Consider the following 8,409-nt stretch of genomic DNA (forward strand, 5'->3'; position numbering starts at 1 on the left):
GCATGGGCAAAGACTCTGCTCCTTGCGAGGCATGCCCCGAAGCCAGACCAGACACTCGCCAAGACTCTGCTCCCAGCAGTGAGAGTGTGCGCCAAGGAGGCACCGGAGACGGCTCGACCTCGTGGGAGGCTTCTGCGTGCCCAGGCTGGATCTGGGAGAGAAGCGTCAGCCCAATCTTAGTAAAGAGCTCGACAAATCGCTTCTCCATCATAGCATGGAACGAAGCCGGCAAAGAGGGATCCGCATCAGCAATGGGACCTCCAGCACGGACATCGCTAACTCAGCCGCCAGGGGGCTTGGGCTTAGAAGCCTTGGGCACCTTGAGCACCATTGGAGGAATGGGAGGCTGCGCTACCTGACCTGAGGAGACAGCGGAAGGCACCGCAGAAGGCATCTGAGTCGAAGCCGCACGAACGAGGCAGGCTTGAGCAGTCTCGAGGTCGAAGATGTTGAAGCGGAAGTCGAAGGCATGGCGCTCTGCGATGAGGGCAGCTCTGGGGACGCCTCCATGCTAAACAGCAACTCCCACAAAACACAGTGACGCTTAAAATCACGTGCTGTAAGTGTGGAGCAAGGCCGGCACGATTTTGGAAGATGTTGAGGCCCGAGACACTGAAGACAGCGTCGATGAGGGTCAGTCAATGAAATTGCGCGCTGGCACTTGACACACTTTTTAAAACCGGTAACAGGCTGGGACATAGGCCGAAAAAGCTCCGCCGCAAGATCGAAGCCGCGGGGCCGCGGCCTCGCGGCCTGCCCGGTCGAATGATCGAAAGAAATTTTTTTTTTTTTTTTTAAATGAGAAAACGCAACGTGAGCCAACGATAATGAGCCCAAAAAAACCTCAAAACCGCAGGCACAGAAGGCACAAGTGAAGGAACTTCGCGCAGAGAATCGAAGACAGACTTCTCAGCTCCGCGGAAGAGAAAGAACTGAGGAGACACGCCCGGTGCATCGGGCGGGAAGGCACTCGCGCATGCGCGGTGTGGGCAACTCGAAACTTCTAAAAGTTTCTACAAGCAAGTATGCTTGTGAAATGTCCGCATCGGGGCTCCGTTGAATGACGTCACCCACTAGTGAGAATACCTGCCTGCTTGTCCTGGGATAAACCCAACATACCTATCTCCCTCCCATGTTTACAGATATTTTGCTGCTGTACGTGAGAGAAGTTAGGTGCTCAATTTACAAACAGAGGCGTCAGTTACATGCACAATGCTAATTAGTACCAATTAATGCTTAACACCAATTGATATTTATCAATTAAGTGCCAATTAGCTAATTAAATGTTACACATTAACTGACCATATTCTAAAAATTGTACTCCTCATTTTAGGTGCCTTTTGTTGAATTTGGGGAACGTGGACACCCTGTTTGCTCTTCAGCTTTATCTTCACATCCTCATTTTTCTTGATGAATGAATGCTGTTACCATCTCTGCTGAAGGTTACTCTGTGCATTCACTATCTTTCCTGGGAAGAAAAACTATATAGAACTACCACTTAAAGCCTTTTTTTACTTGTGGAAAGAGCTTTAAGAAAATGGGTGTAACTGAATACCACAATAAGCTTTCTGGGGACATGGCACATGTGCAGTTTATAAAATACATAGGTGAGAGTATAGAGCATCCATACATGTTAACATCTTAAGAACAGGTATAACTTTGTGAAAAACCTGCACATGACTCGTGCAGGCTCTGGGAGCCTTTTTGAAGTAGGCACAGCCATTATGTTGCCTTTATGAAACAAGTAGTTTATGGACAGACCACATCTGCCTCATCTTTCCACCTTATCCCCTTGTTTTAAACCAGGGGTGTCCAACCTTTTGGCTTCCCTGGGCTGCATTGGCCGAAAATATTTTTTCTGGGGCCGCACAAACACTAACTAGCTAATGAGCCAAAAAAAGGTTGAGCAGGTCCCAAATTTGCAATCACTAATATAGAAGATGTACGTATCTAATAATAAACCTTCATTAAAGGGACACTGTGGAGAGGAACCCAAAAAAGCAGATCCTCCAAGTGCACCGCTGACAGTGGGAGCAGCCACAGGCTTCCGCATCCCCATTCTGATGAGCAGAGATGTGCGCTCCTGGTTCTCTCATTCACTTCTATTACAGCTACGGTGATCCTCTTCAGAGGTGAGCCTCATCAGAGCGGGGATGCTGAATCAGCTGTCAGCAGCATACATGGAGGATTGTTTAATTAGGGTAAATATTACTGCTTTTTTGAACCTCCCACTATGAGCTTAAGCTCCCTCAAAATGAATATCTCCCCTGCTGTAGCTAGTAGGGATCCCCAAGCCTCACCAACTGACAGCCACCTCCTCCCCCTCCAACTTCCCAAGTTCTGCAGCTGGCAGCAATATTGTTGAGCTGCTGCCTTCCCTCCTCCCTGCCTTCCTTTGGATTTCATGCATGCATGAAAGCAGGGGCAGCTTGAGGATATTGCCATTGGCTGCAAAGCTTGGAGATTTTGAGTTGTCAGACTGGAGGAAGATGTCTTCAGTTGGCAGGGCTTGTGAATCCCCACTAGCTCAAGTATTTATAAATTGCACTCAGTAGGGAGAAACTTTGGTGCCCATCCACTAATTTTGGGCTTGTCCCTCCCCCAAATCAGCTGTATATGACTAAGCCACTGAATACAAAAATAATTGTGATGCACATATCCCAAAGCTAACATAACATATTCCAGTTAATAAATTCAAAATAAAACCATTTTTTCTACCTTGTTGACTGGATGGTTTGTTTTTCCATCATCTTGGTCTCAGTTTCTTTTTTTTCTCTATCTTCAACTAATTCTCTTTCCAGTGTCTGCTGTCCATTTTTTTTTCTCCTCTTCTCTCGTTCCATTTCCTTCTTATGCCTTTCTCCAAAGTATTGATTTTTCCCTTTCAGCTTTCTTAACTTTTTCTTTTCTGCCTCTGTCTACTCAAATCTTGCCTTCTTTCTCACCCTTCTTCTTTTTAAATGTTCAGCTATCTCTCAATTCTCCATCTTCTGTCTCTAGCTCTCCCATTTTCCATCTCACTCCTTTCCCAGCCTCCTATTCCCTTCTATCTACTCCCCATTACCATATTTCTACCACTGTACTCGCTGTTCTCTCACTCATCTTGTCATCTCCATTTTGACCTCATCCACATGGCTCACCACTTTCAGAATCCCCCTCCCTCTCTCCACTGGTCAGGTTGTAACGCCGTCCCTTTCTTTCCATCCCCTAACATCATCTTATCCCAGCTCTCTTCCCTCCTGCCCTCCCATGGTTCCATCTCTCCTCCTCTGTCTCCATGATCCAATAATTTGCTCCATCTTTTCTGTTTTTCTTCTTCCCTCCCCCTTGATGCTGAACAATGAATGGGCTAACATTTCTCCCTCCCTCCCATCCCCAGACCCAACTTCTCTCCCTTTCTCTTCTCAACTGTCCCCCATCCCATCTCTCCCCTGCCTGCCTGCCTCCCTTCTCCAGGTCACCATTTTTTTTCTTTCCCTTACCAACAGTTCTACCCTTCAAGTATCTCTTTCCCCTCTTCCTCCACACTACCCCAGGTCTAACTTCTCTCCCCTTCAGACCATTGCCTACCATCTCTCTCTGTCCTCTGTTTTCTGGTCCCATAAGCTCTCCCCCCCACGCCCAATCTGACACTTCTTTTAATACCCTCCCACCCCAAAAAAACCCCATCTCTGAACAAATCCCCCTTGCTTTAATCATCTTATCCTCACTCTCTTCTTTCTAGACAGCATCTGTCTTCTCTGTCTTCCATGCAGCATCAGCCCCTTCCATCCACTGTCTTCCCTCTCTCTATCTGCCCCTTCCATTTCTGTCTGCTCTCTCCCCGTTTCATATATCTTCCCTCTTTCTATGCTCCTTCCATAAACTGTCTATCCTGTGCCCCTTTCCTTTATATATGATTCATTTCAGCTTCACCCCCTCTCCATTTTTCTGTCTCCACCCCTCCCCTATGCTGACATCTTTCTTCTCCTTTCCTTCCCTCCCCCTATGCCCTGGTACCTCCTCTCTTGCACCTCTTCTCCCTCTGGTCTGGAATTTGTCTCCTTAGTTTCCCTTCCCTCCCCCATGCCCTGGCATCTCTCCTCTCCTTCTAACTCCCCCTTCCCCTCCCCCTCCATTATCTGGCATCCCCCTCTCATTCCTTTCTCTCCTTCCTTTCCCCTGGCCTGGCATGTCTCCTTCCCTCCCCTCCTATGCCCTGGCATCTCTCCCTCCCTATAGTAGAGTCCCCTAATGGGAAGAAAATCACAAATATTTTCTTATCTGAATATTCCCATATATATAAGAGAAGGTGTATGACACCAGTAGTTAAACTATGTTTAGGAAGAGACCTCAGAAACGGAGCCCACGCACAGTCGTTTTTCATAGACCGAGAAATTCAACGTGGTCACATGCTCCTTTGCTCCAATCATCGGTCTCCTTCCCACGTGTATTCTATCCTATATTCTAAATATACTATAAATATTTTAAGGAGAATGTAGCTATTTATTTTTAGTATTTATTCTTTATTACTGATGAAACATCTTAATAATTCTTGCTTTAAAAATAATCAAATTCCTCTGGTATGATAAATCAGGTGTCTACACTTACTCGTTGGAGACCAAACTGACATAACTTATACACTTCTAATTTTAAGTTGTTGTTAGACATTCAAATGAAAGAACAGGTGCTTAGCAGTAATGTTTTTGAAAAAAGTACTTAGCTTTCATTTTTTAGCAGCGCTCGTATATCATGCGATACCAACGTGGCCAGCGTTTCGTAGACCTGAATTTTTGTCTACTGCTTCAGGGCCATTTCTCACGTGTAACAAGCTACTACAAAAGAAATCAAAGGAATTTTTTATATTAGAATTAGTCTTAAAAATAAGTCAGCCTTTACAAACTTTAAAGGCTAACGAATCTTACTTACTTGTTTAAAGTACACTATCAGTCGTCTCAATAACACTCAAAATGGCGACAGCCTCTATTTAACAAACTCGGTAAGTAATGACGTCAGACTGGATAAACCACTGACATCACGACGTAACCGGTAATTGTAGAGAACCTATTGTATATTCCCCAATACTTCATTAATTGTATTCAGTAAAAGTGTTGCCATTCTATATGTTTATTTAGTCCATTAGGGTACAAGGTGTTCAATCGATTGATCCCATCTTTGCTCATGTTGAGCAAGGGTTCTGCAAAATCTCCCCCCTCTTATGTTCGGTTTCAGTACTTCGATAATCAATGCTTTCAAAGTTGAAATTCATGATTCTTAGCTATACTATGCCTCGCCAACGGGGCACCTAAATTGTGATTTTTGATGGTGCTCTTATGTTCAATAAGTCGGACCACAAAATTTACCGAGATGTCTGGCCGAATATATCAGATCACACGGACATTTCAGGACGTAAATAACGTGTGATCTGATATATGTCGGCCAGACATCTCATAAATTTTGTGTCCCGACTTATGAACATAAGAGCACCATCAAAAATCACAATTTAGGTGCCCCGTTGGCGAGGCATTGTTATAGCTAGAATCATGAATTTTCAACTTTGAAAGCATTGATTATCGAAGTACTGAAACCGAACATAAGAGGGGGAGATTTTTGCAGAACCCTTGCTCAACATGAGCAAAGATGGATCAATCGATTGAACACCTTGTACCCCTAATGGACTAAATAAACATATAGAATGGCAACACTTTTACTGAATACAATTAATGAAGTATTGGGGAATTACAATAGGTTCTCTACAATTACCGGTTACGTCGTGATGTCAGTGGTTTTCCAGTCTGACGTCATTACGTTACCGAGTTTGTTAAATAGAGGTTGTCGCCATTTTGAGTGTTATTGAGACGACTGATAGTGTACTTTAAACAAGTAAGTAAGATTCGTTAGCCTTTAAAGTTTGTAAAGGCTGACTTATTTTTAAGACTAATTCTAATATAAAAATTCCTTTGATTTCTTTTGTAGTAGCTTGTTACACGTGAGAAATGGCCCTGAAGCAGTAGACAAAATTCAGGTCTACGAAACGCTGGCCACGTTGGCTATCGCATGATATACGAGCGCTGCTAAAAAATGAAAGCTAAGTACTTTTTTCAAAAACATTACTGCTAAGCACCTGTTCTTTCATTTGAATGTCTAACAACAACTTAAAATTAGAAGTGTATAAGTTATGTCAGTTTGGTCTCCAACGAGTAAGTGTAGACACCTGATTTATCATACCAGAGGAATTTGATTATTTTTAAAAGCAAGAATTATTAAGATGTTTCATCAGTAATAAAGAATAAATACTAAAATAAATAGCTACATTCTCCTTAAAATATTTATAGTATATTTAGAATATAGGATAGAATACACGTGGGAAGGAGACCGATGATTGGAGCAAAGGAGCATGTGACCACGTTGAATTTCTCGGTCTATGAAAAACGACTGTGCGTGGGCTCCGTTTCTGAGGTCTCTTCCTAAACATAGTTTAACTACTGGTGTCATACACCTTCTCTTATATATATGGGAATATTCAGATAAGGAATATTTGTGATCTCTCCCTCCCTCCCATGGACTTGACATCTCACATTCCTCTCCCTTTTCCTTCTCCATCTTTATCTTTCCCTCTCTGTCCCCAATTGAGTGCAGCAGCATATTTCTTCCCTCTTCCCTTCCCAGTGCAGAAGCAGCATTTCTCCCCCCCCCCTCACACACCCATCAGCAGCGCAGCATTCATCCCCAAATTACCCCTCAGGGCCAAGTGAAGCATTTGCTTAATACCACTGATCCTTACCCGTTCTCCAGCAGGGTCATGCAGAGCACTGGGTTGTTGGCCTTGTTCATGGAACAGCGCTGTAGGTTCCACGTGGCCACGCGCAGCAAGGGTTGGCACTTGTGCATGCCAGGGAAAGGTTCGATGGGCGCATGTGCCGCCTGCAGCTGCCCCGACCCGGCTCACCCCCGGCAGGGTCATCAGCTCCTCCTCAGTGGTCGCCTTGATGTTCAGCCACTATGAGCTCCCCAGGATCTGGCTGAAGTTACAGGCGGCACTGAACTTGCAGCTCTTGGAGCAAAAGCCCTGCCTGCAGCATTTGCTCAAAGCCGCGGGCAGCGTCTTCCATGCGCCTCCTGCGGCTGATCTGGAAGCGTTCCCTCTGATGTCGCAATATCAGAGGGAACACTTCCGGGTCATCCGCAAGAGGCACATAGGATCCGCTGCTCGCGGCTTTAAGCAAACGCTGCAGCAAGATGGAGGAGGGAGCCGGCAGAGGAAAACACCACATCGTGAGCAGGGCCGCACAGAATTCTTCACGGAGCCACGGGTTGGACACCCCAGTTTTAAACCCTTGTCACATTCAATTTTATAATGTTGAGGGATCTGTATGTCTACACATTCCTCAGATTTAGGTCCTTTAAATTTCATTCAACAGCCCTTGTCCAGGCTTCTTTTACTTGTCCCTATTTAGTGCTGCTCAATTCAAGGAAAATATTTTCGTATTCAGCCTATTGAATCAATTTTTCGATTTGATTCTCCCTGACCAATTGGGTGAGGTTTTTCAAACACCCTGGTGGGTATATTTTGTAGCCTCTTCACCTACCCTTTGCCCTCTCCATGCCCCACGCGGCCACTGTAGTATAAACAAACAACTTTTTCCTCTCTCTGTTAGGTCCTAGCTCACGCTCCGCTGTCTAACACCAGTTCTAATAAGATACACATTAGAAATCTGGCATACTGTAATGCAAATAAAAAATAACATTATTTCTTTCTAACTTTTTGTCTGGTCATTTTATTATTCAAATCATGTTCATCCCAGGCTCTGGTTTCAGTTTGTCTTTCTGTTAACTCGCTCACCAGGGTCTCCTCGCCCATTTGATGTTTTCTTCTCTCTCTTTGCTCACCTTCTCTGTACCTTTCCTTGCACTGCCATATCCAACATTTCTTTCCCACTGTCTATCATCTCTCTTTCTCTCTCTCCCTGCCTTGTTGTGCCCTGGGTCAAACCTCTCCCTTCTTCCCCTCCATTACCATGTACATTTCTTTTTCTCTCCCATGCACATCTCTCCCTGCCCCCCACCCTATATCCAACATTTCTCCTTCTCTCTTCTCCATGCATATCTCTCCCCCCTACACCATATGCAGGATTTCTCCCTCTTTGTTGCACTCCCTTCCTCTCCTTCATCCCATGTCCAATTCTTCCTCTCTTCTCCCCTGTGTAGCAGCTTTCCTTCCCCTGACTGACCCCCCCCCCTCCCCGAGATCTGACATACAGCAGCAGTGGACGGCTAGCAGACGCAGGCTCTGAACAGGCTTGCTCGTGGCCTGCCCCACCAGGGCTTCCCTCTGCTGTGAACAAGCCTGTCTAGAGCCTACTTCTGCTACCCATCCACTGCCGCTGCTGCTTTAGGGGGCCTGGAAGTATGTCAGGCCTCACTGGAGGG

The sequence above is a fragment of the Geotrypetes seraphini genome, chromosome 8 (genome assembly GCF_902459505.1).
Source record: "Geotrypetes seraphini chromosome 8, aGeoSer1.1, whole genome shotgun sequence".
Classification (NCBI taxonomy): domain Eukaryota; kingdom Metazoa; phylum Chordata; class Amphibia; order Gymnophiona; family Dermophiidae; genus Geotrypetes; species Geotrypetes seraphini.